The following is a 15,058-nucleotide window of genomic DNA, read 5'->3' as shown; positions in this document are numbered from 1 at the left end:
TGGCCAGCTGGGAGCAGGTAGCTAACAAAGGGTTAACATCTGGGCCAGAACTGGGGTTCCTAAGAGACTGAGGCTAGAGGCTGGGTGCTCGGTGTGGGCCCTCAGCAGGGTGATTAGGAAGGAGGGGAACTCTAATCAGGGACACCACATGGCAGCAGGCTGGCACAACATACCCTCCCAAGGCACTGGGCTCAGGAAGGAAGACAGGACTGCTGAGATGCCACCTCTTCCAAGCAGCCTTCCCAGAATATTCTCCTGCATAGAACCTCACAGAGCCCTATGTGGCAGCACTTATCATTTCGGCATGGGTAGTTAGGGTGGGCATCAGATGGACATGGGTTCAAATGCTGGCTCTCTCCTCCCCTAATTGTCACATAACTTTTCTAAGCCAAAGAGGTAAGGAAAGAGAGGCAGAGAATGACAGGGAGAGAGGGACAGAGAGAGACAGGTATCAGGTGAAGGGAGCCTCCTATGCATCCAGGGCCCAAACCCAGCAAATTGCAGGCCCTCTGGTCTCCATGGAAAGTCCCCAGGGAAGGCCGAGGCAACACCTGCTCAGGAATGCAGCCCTGCTGACCAAGGCAGAGTCCCATCCTGGGAGCCAGCCCAGACCCACCTCCCAGACCACCCCAAATGCTCACTTTCACCCTCTTCTCTAGCCAAGAGAAGTGGCCTCCTTGAGGGACCAGGGCCCTCTGATTCTTACCCATACCCCCCCTCCCCCCACCATCAACAATGGCCCTGCCCCTCCCCATCCCATTCTTCTCAGCCTTGGCCTCCCTCAGATTCTGGGAGCACTGGGCGGTGCCTTGGACAGAACCCCAGAGATTCCTGAGCAGGCTGGGTCTTTCCCACTAGAAGGGCTACTGGAGTCACTCAAAGGCCCCTAAGGGAGCTGAAGCCGGGGCAGGGACAACATCAGCCAGCAGCAGCTATGCCAAAATGATCACCAATGTCCTAAGCAGCCCCATGAAATCTTCCCCAACCGGAGCCCTCAGGGCCCTAGGGAGGAAAGAAGAAAGAGACCATATGCAGATAGCTCTACCCTGTCATCACTCCCCTTCCCTAACCCTCAGCTTCCCTGTCTGTACAACATGGATGGTCCCTATGCCAGCCCCTAAAGTAAGGTTAACATCTAGGACCCTCCACCCTGGAGACCTAGGTCTCTGCCACCCTCACCTCCTCTCAACCTACTTCCCACAGGGAATTGGAGGGCCATGGCCCTGGAAGACATCATGTAGCCAAGAATGGGAGCACCTGCTGAGGGTTGGGGACTGGGGGCTGGTGGAGAGGTCATGAGTCCCAGCTGTGGGCCTTGGATGCCTCCCCTACATCCCAGCTCCTTCAGTCCAAGACCCCCCACTGCCATTCTGGATCAGGGGACTTAGCCCTGGAGTTTGGGATGGAAAGCCTAGTTCTGCCCCTTTCAGCTGTGACCTTGGGCAAGTAGTCTCAGCTCCAGGACCTCCCCTCTCTTGCATAACAAGAGTTCATTCCTACCTTACAGGGAGGTGTGTGGTTTGAGGATGGGAAAATGCTCCAGTTCAACAAAGGGAAGTGAAGTGGTTATTATCACTGAGAGGCTCTGGGCCTCAGTGAGCTGGGAGGAGGGGGTTGTACAGAGAGACAGAAATGGAAAAAAATGTGCCTGATGCTATATAGAAAGTGGTCTGGTATGGGGTTTCAGGGGTTCCAAGAGCTATCAGTGCAGGGGCCTGCAGTGACACCACCTTGGTCCCCAGTCAGGCAGGGCCTCAGCCCTGGGTCCCCAGGCTGCACAGGATAAAGAAGCTCAGATAAGCTGCTTGCCCAGGGAGAGGGCCCAGTACACCAGCCCAAAGCCAAGAGCACAAAAGCCTGGTGAGTCTCTGAGCATCCAGAGGGAAAGTAGACTGTTTACTTTGCAGTAGGAAAATAGATATGCAAGTGAACCACTACTGGCTGGGACTCCAGGCTCCTGGGAGGAGCACTCAGAGCTTTAGGTCACCTGGATTCCCACCAGTACTCACCCAACTCTACCAGGAAGCCTGTGTGATCCTGACAACACAGGAGATGTACAATCCCCTTCCACAGATCTGAAAACTGAGGCTCAGGGAGGTCCTGTGTCCACGGTCACAGCTTGGAACTGGCAGAGCCTCCTTGGAGCTGATTCTGTCCCTCTGCCCAGTCTTTCCCCCATTACCGTCCTAGAACACCCCTAGCTAGAGCAGACAGAGTTCAGGCCTTAGACCGAGGCCCAACCAGATATCCCACTCAAGGGGGTTGGGTGGATAGAGGTGGAATGAAGCCCAAGCTGATTGCAGGGAAGGGGAGGGATTGGCATTTCCTGAGCTCCTGGGATCCACCAAATGTCAGCGTCAGCGGTAAGTGTTTTGCTCGCTTTATCTCATGTAAGCCTCATAAGAGGTCAGTGAGGAACACAGTATTCTCATTTTCAGGACAAGGAAGCCAGGAGTCAGGGAAGATGAGTGACTCACTCAGGGTCACAATGTATGGGAGCCCAAGGTCTGAGGCTGACCCTGAAGTCATCAGCTGTCCCCAGCCCATGCAGACCCAGTGCCCCGAGCCCTGGCAGCCTGGGAAACCCACAGTAGCCACAGCCCTTGCACTCATGGCCTCACTGGGGAGCTTTAACCTGGTTAGCCAGTTCGCACTGGGCAGATGAGAGCATGGAGTTAGCTTGGCCTGAGTACCAAGGCTTTCCTGAGGGAAGAAGGGCTAGAGCTGGGCCTGCAGAATGGGGAAGACTCAGGTCAAGAGACGGGGAGGAGGGGAGGGCATTCAGGCAGAACCATGGGGCCTGGGCACCGAGGTCTAAGAGTCCAGAAAATTCTGTACTGTGCATCTGGAGGGCAGGCACAGTTAGCAGGGAAAGCTAGGGGCTGAGGTGGGAGGGGGAGAGGGGTTCCTGGCCCAGAGCAAGGATCTCAGGTCACCCTTGGGTGCAAGGGGCCCTGGAGTTCTGGGCCCCTTGCACCCAAGTCCAAACGCCCTCCCTGCCCAACTAAGAGCCCTGGGATCCCTAATTCTGAGGCTGAGAATAGAGAGGAGCCCAGAGTTCTCCCTCCTTGCTTAGGAGGCACAGTGGGGTAAGGAACTAAGCTCAGATGGGGAGCAAAGAAAACACAGGTTTCAATCCTGGCTCCAGCATCTCTTTAGCTGTAGGATCCTGGGCATCTCACACAGCCTCTGTCATCATCTATTAAATGGGCTCAGTAATAATACCCTCCCTGCCTATTTCACAAGATGCTGGGAGGCTTGCAGGACTAAGAATGTGAGAAAATGTGCACTGTTAAAAGCTATAAAGTACAAGGTATCATTATGAGAAATGAGGACTTGGATGCCTCAAGCATGGGAGTGACTTGCCCAAGGTCACACAGCCAGGTGGCAGCAGAGCTTGATTTTAACTGGGTATCCTGATGGTAGGCTAGGGCCCTACCACTGCAAGCCCCCCCAAGCCCCAGGGAAGCCCTGCCCCTGGGGCTGACCCTCTTTGCATGGGTGGTGGGCAGAGCATGGGTTGCCTCCCTGACATCCCAGCTCCTTTGGTCCAAGACTCACTGCCCCGCTGGACCAGAAGACCCAGCCTTGGAGTTTGGGGTGGAAATCCCTGCTCTGTCCCCTTTTAGCTATGACCTTGGCCAAGTAGTTTCAGCTCCAGGACCCTGTTTCTTCATCAGTAAATGGGGGCTGAAAATAACCTCTACTTGGGGGTCTGTAGGACAGTGACCTACATCACGGCTGTAAAGTGCCCAGGGCAGGGTCTGGCACACATTAGATACTCAACAGATAAGGGTTCTCTCCTGGCCCTCAGCTGTGCCTGCCAGGCAGCTCTCAGGCTCCATGGAGCTCAGCAGGGGGAAGTTTCCATCCTCTAGGAAAACCTGGCCAGAATAATAACTAGAAACATTAACTGGCTGGAGGACACTAGATCTTGGGAGAAGATCATGTTACTGAATGGCTAGTGGGGCCTGGGGGAGGCAAAAAGTAGAGCAAGGCCCAGGCTCAGAGACACTGTGGGGGAACCTGCCTTCCCAGCCCCCTCAGTTGGGGTCCCCTGGGGCAGCACAGTTTTCAAGGAAGGTACCCCTGCTCCTCCATGGGACCCACAGGGAGAAGCCCAGAGTTGGGGAGGGGAGTGCAGGGGAGGGGAAAGACTAGGCCAGGGTTCCTGTAAGTGTTCCTGCTGGCTTTTAGGGCACACCCTCAGACATATCAGGTCCCCTGCCAAAGCCTCAGTTTTCCTTTCTGTAAAATAGGGGTGGTGATAATCATCTTACCCTCCTGCACATAAACATATACATAGCACACACAGGAGGAGGGTAATGAGGTGGGGACAGGGCTCCCTTTACCGAACAGGGCAAGGTGCCCACCATCAGCAGCACCGGGAGCTGGAATTCACCACACAGCCCCCACCCCGCCCCACTCCCTACTCCACTGGTTCTCAGCGTGGTCCCCAGACCAACAGCAGCAGCAGCTCCTGGGAACATGTTAGCAATGCACACTCTCGGGCTGCCCCCCAGACCAACACCACCGGAAGCCCTGGGGGTACAATCTGTGCTTTAACAAACCCTCCAGGAGGCTGGCATTTGTCAAAGTTTGAGAAGCACTGCACCGCCCATGATCCACCTCCTACTCCTGAGAAACTCCCTCCCACAGACTCATCTCCCCACCCCCTGGCTCCCAGAAGGCTGCTGGGGAAGGAGTCACCATGGAGAGGGGTCATTAAACAGTAAAGAGGTCCCATAATTAGTTAATGACACCACTGGCTCCTGGAGAGGAGGGTCAAAAGTCAGACTAGAGTGGAAGAGTAAAAGCTCCCCCATATCTGCCTGTCTTTCTTTTTCTGTCTCTTTCACACACACACACACACACACACACACACACACACACCCCAAGAACCTGTCCTTCCTTCTATGGGTCTGCTAACTAGCACTGAGGGGCACTGTCTCTCCCTCCCCTCAGGGGCCCTGGAGCTAAATGTGGGGTATGTTCTGGCGGGTGTCAGGAAAAGGGCTTTTCCCTGAGATTCTGGCCCGCAGACCTTGAGTTTAAAGACCACCTGACTGGAAAGCCACTTCTAGGAATTCACTCTGTGGAGAGTTGAGCACAAAGCATATGTCTGGACAAGGTGATCACTGTAGCAATGTGGATACTAATAAAAAATTCAAACCGGCCTCAATGTGCAACAGCAGGGGAGCACTTAACTGGGTCACAGCAGATCCACGTGGCACAGTGCTGTGGACAGAGAAGCTGCTGTGGAAGAGGGTTGAATAACGTGGAAAAATCCTCCCTTACAAAGTTAACTGAAATGCGGCGGCACAGGAAGTGGTTCATATGGTATGATCCCAATCGTGTGTGTGTGTGTGTGTGTTCACAGTACTTATTTCTGAACGGTTATTTCCTCCTTTGCATCTGTCTGTTCTCTACCCAGCAAATTTTTCCACAAAAACTATTTCTTCAATAATTTAGAAAGTTATTTTTTAAGTGCCCATTTGGTTCAGATGGGGATGAAGTTTTTTTTTAAAGTTGACAGAAGCATCTCTTTACTACATCAGTCACTGGCCTGGGGCATCCCTGGCTACAAGGGAGACTTGGTCCTTTCAGAGTATCACACATTCCATATGGTCCCAACAAGCATGATTAGGACCAACAAGTGGAAGCTAAGGGAGGGTAGGTTTGCTCAAATTCTAGACCATATTTTTGAAGAGTTAGATCTGTCCCGAGAGGAAAGGTAGTGAACTCTCCAAGCCTTGAGGTATGTAAGCAAAAGCTGGATGTTTTCCATGGGATCAGACTTGGTAGGTGGGTTGACTCGATGAACTATAGAGCCACTCATGAAACCATGATCCTGTGAATCTAGTCACAAGCACCCAATTTAATCCTCAACTCTAAGCCAAGAGCACTCAGGTTGAGGCTGGGCTCACACAGTCTGATCAAGGACTAAGCCCACAGAGACCTAAGGCCCTCCTGACCCCCAGAGCTCCCAGCAGACCTGGAAGTCTCCTTCACTACAGATCAGGGACCTTACTCTTTGTCATTTCCCCAAAGGAGTGGCAGGAGCAACCTTTGTTCACCATTACCATCCTTGTCAGCCTCTGGCTTGTATGGAGGACGCATTCTGAGCTGGGCCCACCACTAAGCATTTTACCTACACTAACTCTCACTTAATCCTCACGCAAGCCCACGGAGTGGTACCATTACCTATCATTCTCCATTTCACAGATGAGGAAACCAAGGCTCTGAGGGGTTGCAAACCTTGCCCAAAGGTGAGCAGATAGTGGGAGGAACAGCTGGCCCATACCTAGGTCTGGCCATCACCAAGTCCTAAGAAGCCTGAAGAAGCTGGAGCTGTAAGTACAACCCCAGTGGTCCCCTACATGCAGCTTGTCCCCCCACCTCCTGGGGGGAGGGATTTTTGATATGCACAAAGTCTGAGAAGCATGACACCATGCTATATAGTCTCCTGGCAAAAACAACAACAAAATAAAACAAACAAAAGAAAACTTTTGCTGGACCCTGCCAGGACAGGGTGTAGGGCAGAGAGAAAGGGAACCTGAGAAGCTTTGGGGGGAAAAAAAAGTAGACGACATATCCTTCCAGTCTCAGTTACGTCTCTGCTGCATATTCAGAGAGGTCGGAGGTCAGGGAGGGCAGTTTCCTACATGACCAACAGTAACCTAAGGCCTCCCCACTCATTCACTTGCCACGGAACCTCATATAAACCAACCCTCCTCACTCCCCATGAGTTTCCATTTCCCCTATTCAGGATGATGTCTCATACGGTCCCATTGCAACGACATTCTAATATTCCATCTCCTAAGACCGTGAGTGGGAGAGTGATTTTCCAACCATAGTAGAATTACTCATTGTTACCATGATCAACAATGGCAAATTCACACTTATTGAGCGCCAACGGCATGCCTGGCATCAAAGTGCCTTATATTTGCGAGGGGGAACACATATTCCCCTCCCCACGGTTTTTCCTTGACAAGGGACCTCTACTGGGAGAACACCTCCGGCCTCGCTCCGCCCCCTTCCCGCTGGGACCCGCAGCGGCTCATCTGATTGGCCGTCTGGGAGACGCACTGGGCATGCTCAGGGGCCCCCGCGGCAGGACCCGGCCGCCCGCCCGCGCTCCTCCGAGCGCCTCTCCGCCGCCACCTGCTCGGGCGGCGAGGCGGGCACCTGCCCAGCGCCGCCTGGGACCGGACGGACGAGCCACACTGCCCGTGCCAGGGAAGACGGTTAGCAAGCCCTCCGGGTCCCGGATCTAATGCCACGTTCTCCGGCTGCCCGCTCAGTAATGACGCTGACGTTTGGCACTCCGTCTTTGTCAACTGTTTTCTTGCCACTTGCTTCCAAATTCAGGATGAAAAAGGGGGGTCCTTCTAAAACCACCAACACGTTTCAACCTTCACAGCACCCCCCTGAATTAGGTTTTATTATTTTCCATCATTTTGACACGAGGAAATGAAGTCTGTGGGTGTCGATGACTGTTGAAAAGCCTGTTGAAAAGTTTTCTAAACACCATGCGGCCCTTGGGGCGTGTCCAGCACGATGGAAGCCGGTGAAACTCCCATCCTACCGGGCTCTCGTCTCCCAGGACTGAGGCCCGTGGCCAGCGCCACTCCTTCCATAAACATTCCCTCAGTCCTTTGCAGCTTGACAAATGGATATTCATTTCAAACCAACACCCCACCCCCTTTTGAAAAAAATATGCTTTATTAACAGCAACAAAAAGCTCAATATGACCCCAGGATCATATAATACATTTTTGTTTAAATATGTATAATAAGTTTTTTAATAGCTTTACTGTGTGTTCTTTCTTAAGCATAAAAGTAATAATGGGCTTACTACAGAAGATTCAGAAAATAGGGGAAAGTAAAAAAAAAAAAAAGTCTGTAATCTGATCTATATAATCTCACTGTTATGTGTACATTTAAACGGATTCATCTACTTTCTGGCCTTGTTGAGTACAGTGGTGGGGGTTGGGCAGCTCTGCCATTCTGTGTCCGTAGTGTCTCCATGCCAGTGCCAGAGCCTGCCCACTGACAGTGGCTCTCTCAGTGCAGGAGAATGAGCCAAGCACCCAGAAGTCCTTTCGATGAATAAAACCCTGCAGATGCCCACTGTGACATCATATGGGCCTCGCTTACAAACACCAAGTGCAGCAAATGCAGGATAATAGCTACAGTTTTGCAGCCCAAGAAGGTCTGTAACTTATCTGAGGTCACACAGCAAGTGAAGGATGAACTGGGATGAGAACCCAGGACTCCTGATCCCCAGACTCAAGCTATTCGCCAAGTTTTTCTGCCCCCAAAGACTTAACTCCTGCTTCCAATTAATAGCCACACTATACAAACCACCTCACACATACATAACACTTACTTTGTGCCAGGCACACTTCATAAATACTTCACATACATTAATTCATACCATTCTCAAACAGCTCTATGAGGTAAATACTTTTATCATCTCCATTTTAGATGCTGAGACTGATGCACAGAAAGGTAAAAGCATTTGCTGAAAGTCACACCCAGCAGCTAAATATCAGAGGCAGGAATCATTTACAGGCCGTTTGGTTCCAGAGTCCGTGACATAGCCTATGGTTTCTTCCCCACTCTCCTGGGCCAAGGCCAGCTGGACCCCAGGCAGGCTTCTGGAGCACTTACTGCCTGAAGAGCAAGAAAACCAGCCTAGAGGGTCACCTCCCTGAGAAAGGTCACTGCAACTTCCCAGCAGAGGCAGGATCTGAAGCCAGGCTTCCTAAAGCCCAGCCTCCAGCACTTGGTCTACTTTTCCGCATTGGCTCTGTGAGCCTATGTCTAGATTCTCAACAACTTCCATCCCAGATCACCCTTCAACACATCAGGGAAATCCAGCAGTGGGGCCCAAAGAAGGAGCAGAAGTTCCCACTTCAGGGAAAGAAGACAGGGGAGAGTGGAGGTGCCTCCCAGATTCCCACTTGGTGGTCTGGAGGGATAATATCTGGGGTGGGCTTCCTGGAGAAATGGGCCTACCATTCCCCAGCCCTGAGGCCATGCTCTCATAGGACAGTAGCACTTTCTGTAAATAACTGCTGAGCTGAAGGTGCCTTTTCTGGCTGAGTCAGGGTTCACTAAGGGCCAGTGTGGCCTCTCAACAAGCTGGGGCTGGAGGAAGTCTGGTTGTTCCCCTCTCAGGAGGGGAAAGGCCAGGCCTCACATGGGAAACCAAAACCCTGACTGAAGCAATCCCAGGCCAGCAACTATTCCTACCTCCCTGGACCCACGTTCCAGGAGCCGGGCGGGCAGGCCTGAAGGGCAAGGCAGGGGCATCCAGACTTTGCCTTTGCCAAGGAGTTGCCGAGGATCTGGCACAGAACTGGGCTGCCCCAAGGAGAATCATGTATTCATTCAACCATCATTTCCCAAGTGCCTGCTGTGTGCCAGGCCTTGAGCCAGAAGTCAAGGATACAGAGACAGATAGGGCAGTCCCAGCCTGGGGGGTTCACGGAAACACTCAGCATGCCACAGAACAGCAACAAAGAGGAAAGTACTCGGTGTACATAAGCACAGAGGACAGGGTTGGGCAAAGTCTGCCACTGACGTTCAGACCTACTTCCCCTCAGGAAGCTTAGAGTCATGTTGGGGAGACCCAGCCACCCCCAGGAAGAGCAGGGGAGCACCACACAGCCAGAAATGACTAGCATCTTGGGCACATACAACCTTGTGTTGGAGAGGCCCAGAGGGCCGTGCAGAAGGCAGGTGCTCTAGGCAATGTTCCTGGAGGCCGGAGAAGCAGCCTGGTACAAGCTTTGAAAGATGGGCCAGAGGCAGAAAAGAACAGCTCTCATTTATGGAGCACTCGCTGTGTGCAGGTATGAAATCACTAAGCTTCACATACACACTTTTGCTTTATCTCATGTCCCCCTGTGAGGTAGTTACCAATATTATCCCCAATTTTCAGATTCAGAAACTGAGGCTCAGGAAGGGTCACATAGCTAAGAATGAGCAGGGCAAAGATTCCAGCTCCAAGTCCAACTCTTCACCACTGTGTTGCACCATGTGCCTAACTGCAGACAGGCAGAAGGAAGCTGAGGATGCTCCGGTGGAGGGTAAGCAAGGGTGAGGCGGTGGGACCGCTTACGGTATGTTTGAGAGGAGTCACCCACTGCCACTCTGTACTGAGAGCCTGTGTTGTGTGTGTGTGTGTGTCCGCGCATACACACCTGCAAACGCATGCGTGTGGGCTCACGTGTACCTACTTTACAAATGACAGATCCTGGTTATAGAACCCCCTGAGAGCCAAGTGGAGAATAGGCCATTAGCAGGGCAGGGAGGGGAAGCCCAGACAAGGAGATGGAACTTATGGAGGGTCACACTGCCTGTAAACAGAGGAATTGGAAAGAACTTCAAGAACCAGAGTCGGCCTCTCCCTCCGCTCAGCTGCTTCACCATGCCAGTGCAGAGTGAATCAGCTGCTGACAGGAAAGCCACGGCAGAGGGAGAATCCCAGGGTTGAGTCAGGAACCAGCCAGATCCCAGACACCAACTGGGTCTGTGGCTGGCCTCCTGCTCACAGGCAGCATCAAGGGGGAAGGGAAGGGGGAAGCAACACACGTACAACACCACTGATGTTTACCTCTGGACTTCCCTCTGGGCTCCTTGGATCAAGGCTTAGAGGAGGGGAAGCGGTGGGCAGGGCAGTTCCTGCTGAGATGAAACCAGCCCTTCACCCCTCACCCCACCTCATCCCACAGAGGGGCCCAGACCTTTCCTTCCCTCCTGCCTCTCCCAGAGCCAACTCCTGAGGGTTTAATGCTCTTGATTACATCATAACCACCCCCTCTGATCTTCCCATGGGGTGGAAGAAGTGGGTATAACAGTTTGGAGCAAGCGGTCAAGCCAAAACAAGGGGGTGCCAGCTGGCCCCAGAAGTTCCAAATCCAAAGGAATGCTCAAGGCTTGGGTCTGCTCAGCCCTGTGCCAGGAGGGACTGTCTGGTCCTCAAGGAAAGCAGGTTGGGTCCCAGGGTTGGGGGTGGAGGGGAAGTGGGGAGGAGAAGCTTTCAGTGGCTTAAAAGTCTGAGGCCTCAAGAGAGAAGGGACTGCCCCACATGGCAGAAACTTCAGAGGAGCCTGGGGGAATAAAAATCCACCCCCACATGTGGGAAATTTGTGCCTCTCTGGCTAACCTCTGACCCAGGCCCTCCCTGGGCTGGGACTAGGAAGAAGAGAGCCACAGACATTTCTCCCCATCTACCCTGCTCCCAAACCCACTGCTGACTGGCTAAAGGTCTGCCACTTGGCCCACATGCCCCGTCATGGCAAACACGGGGCCTCCTTGGGTGGCTCCCTCTCTGTTACTCTGTAGCAGCACTCATCACCCTCCCCAGCACCCCTGCCCACCCAATCCAGCACCTTCCTGAGCCCCTGCTATGCACCATGATCTAGCTTGGGTGGGGAACAGAAAGAAACACGGGGCATACACTGGGACACTCTCACCTCTCCTATGTCACCTGGGTCCCTCCCACCCCTCTGATGGTACCTTTTCTATCCCCCAGCTGCAGATATCCTGAAAGCTCCCAAGGGGGGGCCTCCTTCCTCATCACCACAGCCTCAGTTCATCATCTCTTGACCACTGGGTCACCTACTCCAGCATATCTGGCAGACTGCCTCTCCTTAAGTGCCACTCTGATTGTCACTCCCATGCTCAAATACCTTCAGTGGCTCTTACTTTCTACAAATCCAAACATCTCACCTTGGCATTCAAGGCCCTCCATGAGTTGATCCAACCTACCATTCCTTTACATCCCTGCACAGTCCCAACTCTTCAGCTGGACTGATCAACCAGGAAGTTTCTTTAACTCTCCCTGAACACTCTGACCTCCTTGCCTTTGCCTATTTTCCTCTGCCCAAAACACTGTCTTCCTTGTAGCTGCTGAAACCTTCCCAATCCACCTAAACTCCATCTCTTCCAGGAAGCTTTCCTGAAGATCCTGCTAATCCTTTCTTCATTTATCTCCTATCAGAGTCACTAGTACCCTTGTCTTAGCTCCTTCCTACGTAGTAAGCAACTAAGGATGGGATCAATGTGTCACCGTTTGTCATTCATCATGTGGAGAAGAGTGGGGGGTAGGACTTTCCAGGAGATGCTTACTAAGCACTGTTTGAAATGACCAACCAGGACTTGGAAGCCCAGGCAGAAAGTCCTGCTCAAGTCTTACCAACTCTAAGAAATGCCCTCACTCCCTGCCCTGCTTTCTCTAGTGTTTCACTTCTTCTAAGTACCACCTTCATCCTATTCTCTCCCTCTCTCTTATTTACTGTAGCCTTCAATCAGACTCTGTCCCATAGTACTTTCCAGTTGGTTTCAGAGTGTAGGGCTCACCTCCCCAGGAGGTGCAGGGAGCCAGCATGCAGCATTCCCAGTCTCCTCCAGTGCCCATCTCTGATCAAACAGATAACAGGTGCCCACATTGCCCCTCAACTCCACCCCATGCCAAGTGTGCAACAGAAGAGCTGGATTCCAGCCACCAGAGCAGTACAGACCCATGAAATCTCATGTGGCCTGGAGCCCTGGGTCTGAGTTATCCTCTCCAGTAGGGGCCTGGTGGGGATGGGGAGTCCTTACTGTCAGCAACTCAAAAATCAGGGCAGAGACCAGGTCTAGCTAGTTGACCTCTGAAACAACACTTAATATATGGTAGGTGCTCAGTACACATTTTTGTGTTTATTAATTGAACACCCACCAACCTCAAGCAATATTATAGAAAACTCACCTACTCTTTGGTCCAGATGACAATCTGAACCTCAGCCTTGAAATGGACAAAGTGATGCTGGTGGCAGATGGCAATTTCTGGCCCTCACAAGGCCAGAAGGGGATGCAGCCAGTCTCTGACCCTCCAAAAACAGGCTCATTCCCAGGCAGGAAGCCAGCCCACCACCTGCCCATCCACATCAGGGCAGCTGGCATGTAGGGAGGCCTCACTGAGTGCCTGGCGCCTCGCTAAGCCCTGTATACACACTATTCCATTAAGTCCTCACTACTGCCATTGGGTACTATCATTACCCCCATTTTACAGATGAGGAAACTGAAGTTTAGGGGGGGAGTGGAAGCCAAGTCAGTTTGGTCCCAAAGCCCAAGCCCTTGACCACTGATCTAGGCTGCCCAACCACCAAGGCCCTGGCACAGACCACCCACAACCACCAAGGACAGAAACCTCCAGGCCCAGGAATAACCCTGGGCATTCAGCAAGAGCCCCAGGGGCCTGGGCTTGACTCTGGGTCCAAAGTTTGGCCGGTTTTTCCCTTCCCTTCCCCACTCACCGAATGAGAACTTGTCCCCTGCTTTTTGCCCTGGGCCCCCCCAGGCCAACTCACCTGGAAAAGCCCTTGAAGGGGCACAAAAGCCCCCTTGAGTTTCCTACCCAAAGTCATACTGGGCTCTCAGAGTTGGGGGGAAGGGAGATGAAAAATCCCTGCCTTGGGCTCCACTCCCCCTGGGCTTGTGGGTTCAGATAGTTACCCCATCTGAGTAACTAGTGTAACCTTTAAAGCAATTCGCTCACGCTGGCGGAGACTGGGCTTTGCTCCTTGCACTCAGCAGGCAGGGAAACTGCGGTCTGACAGCGCGACCTGAATATCCGTAGCTGAACTGCAGGTTCTCACCTGCCAGCCTCACCTTCCGGGGTTTTAGCGAGAAAGGGCAACGGGACCGTGAAGTTCACCTGGTTCGACCTCCTTGTACTGGAACCCGTGAGGTCTGGAGCCCAGGGTCACACAGCTGGTGCATGCGGAGCTGGAGAACCGGGGTTCAAGGCTCCGGAACTTAAGCTCCTCACCCACCAGCTGCCTCCGTGGCCCGACCTGTCACTTGTTCCGAGAAAGCTGCCCAAGCGCGCTCTGGAAGCGGTGGCGAAAACTCAGTTCGCCACCGGCTGTCCGGCCGGCCTCCCCGCGGCCCCCGCTCACCTGCCCGCTGTGCTTTCCGCTCGGCGCCGCCGGCCTGGCCTCGCTCGCTCGCGCCCCGCTCGGAGTCCGACTGCGCAGCCCCGGGCTCAGCCCCTCGACCCCCTCCCGCAGGACCTCAGAGAAAGCGGCGGCCTCGGCCAAGCCCCGCCCCCGCCTGAAAGCCCGCCCCGCCCCCGCCCCCTGGTCCCGGCCCAAGTCCACCAGCCCCGCCCCCGGCGCCGCGGGACCGTAGCCAGGCCCCAGGCTCGCTCAGGCTCCGCCCACCGCGGAGGTCGGCCAGCCCCGCCTTGGGCACTGCCGGGGTGGCCACGCCCCTTTCCACGCCCCCTAAGCCGCCCAGCCTATCCGCAGCCCCGCCCCCAGGCGAGCAGAGGGGAGGCCCGCCCCTGGCCCCGCCTCCTCGCTCTGGCCTCGGCGCCCCTCCGGCCGCCCCGCGCGGGTGACACCCGACTCCCCGCCTGGGGGTCCGCGCTCGAGCCCTGCTCGGCGGAAAGCCGGATCACAGAGCTGCCGACGGTCCTCTCCCTCCGCGGCCGTCCCTTTCCTTCCCGTCGCCCCGCCTCCGGCACACTTTCCTCCGCACCCACCCGGGCCCCCGGCCTGTAGGATGAGGCCACGCCCCAGGCGCGCCCCTTCCCCCGCAGCGCCCACCTAATCCTGTCCGGCCCCGCCGAGCCCGGCCCGGGCCGGGGGGCCCGCCGCCCCCCACGCCCGCATTCCAGGGCGGGTGTATCCGGGTGCAACGGGCGAACGGCGTGGGAGCGGCTCGCGTTCCAAGTCCGAACCTCGGTCGGGAGGCGGCTTGGGCCCCGGCACACTTTGCAAATACTAACAGCGACCCCTGACTGAACTCTCGCCAGGGGCCGGGCTCTGTGCCAAGCGCTGCAACAAGGACTAGCTCTTGAATTTGCACAAGGCTATGCAGATGTCGCTCCCATTTTACCCGAGAGCAACCTGAGGCTGAGAGAAGGGCACTCGTGGCCTCCGAGCCTCACGCTGGAGGCGTGAGAGGGATCCAGCTCCAGGCCCTGAATCACAGGCTTGATGCTGCCCCAGCTTGCCTGGACTGGCTGGCCCCCTGGAGAAGTGGCCGGGCCGGCC

At 54.5% G+C, this 15,058-nt stretch overlaps 1 protein-coding gene across 2 annotated transcripts in view; it reads right to left on the bottom strand.

Annotated features, from left to right (window-relative positions):
• The window catches only part of CD82 (CD82 molecule), a 47,533-nt gene extending 33,420 nt beyond the window's left edge, over positions 1-14,113 (bottom strand). The window contains exon 1 of one of the 2 annotated variants that reach the window (XM_081152923.1): positions 13,958-14,113. The gene's annotated coding sequence lies outside the window, so the exon portion shown is untranslated. The remainder of the gene's footprint in view (positions 1-13,957) is intronic. The other variant, XM_081152924.1, reaches the window with a different exon arrangement.
• Positions 14,114-15,058: the final 945 nt, after the last annotated feature.

Source organism: Miniopterus schreibersii (assembly GCF_964146895.1).
Source record: "Miniopterus schreibersii genome assembly, chromosome: 12".
NCBI classification, from domain to species: Eukaryota; Metazoa; Chordata; class Mammalia; order Chiroptera; family Miniopteridae; genus Miniopterus; species Miniopterus schreibersii.
Note: the sequence above shows the minus strand (reverse complement) of the source record. Positions and strands in the feature narration are given on the sequence as shown.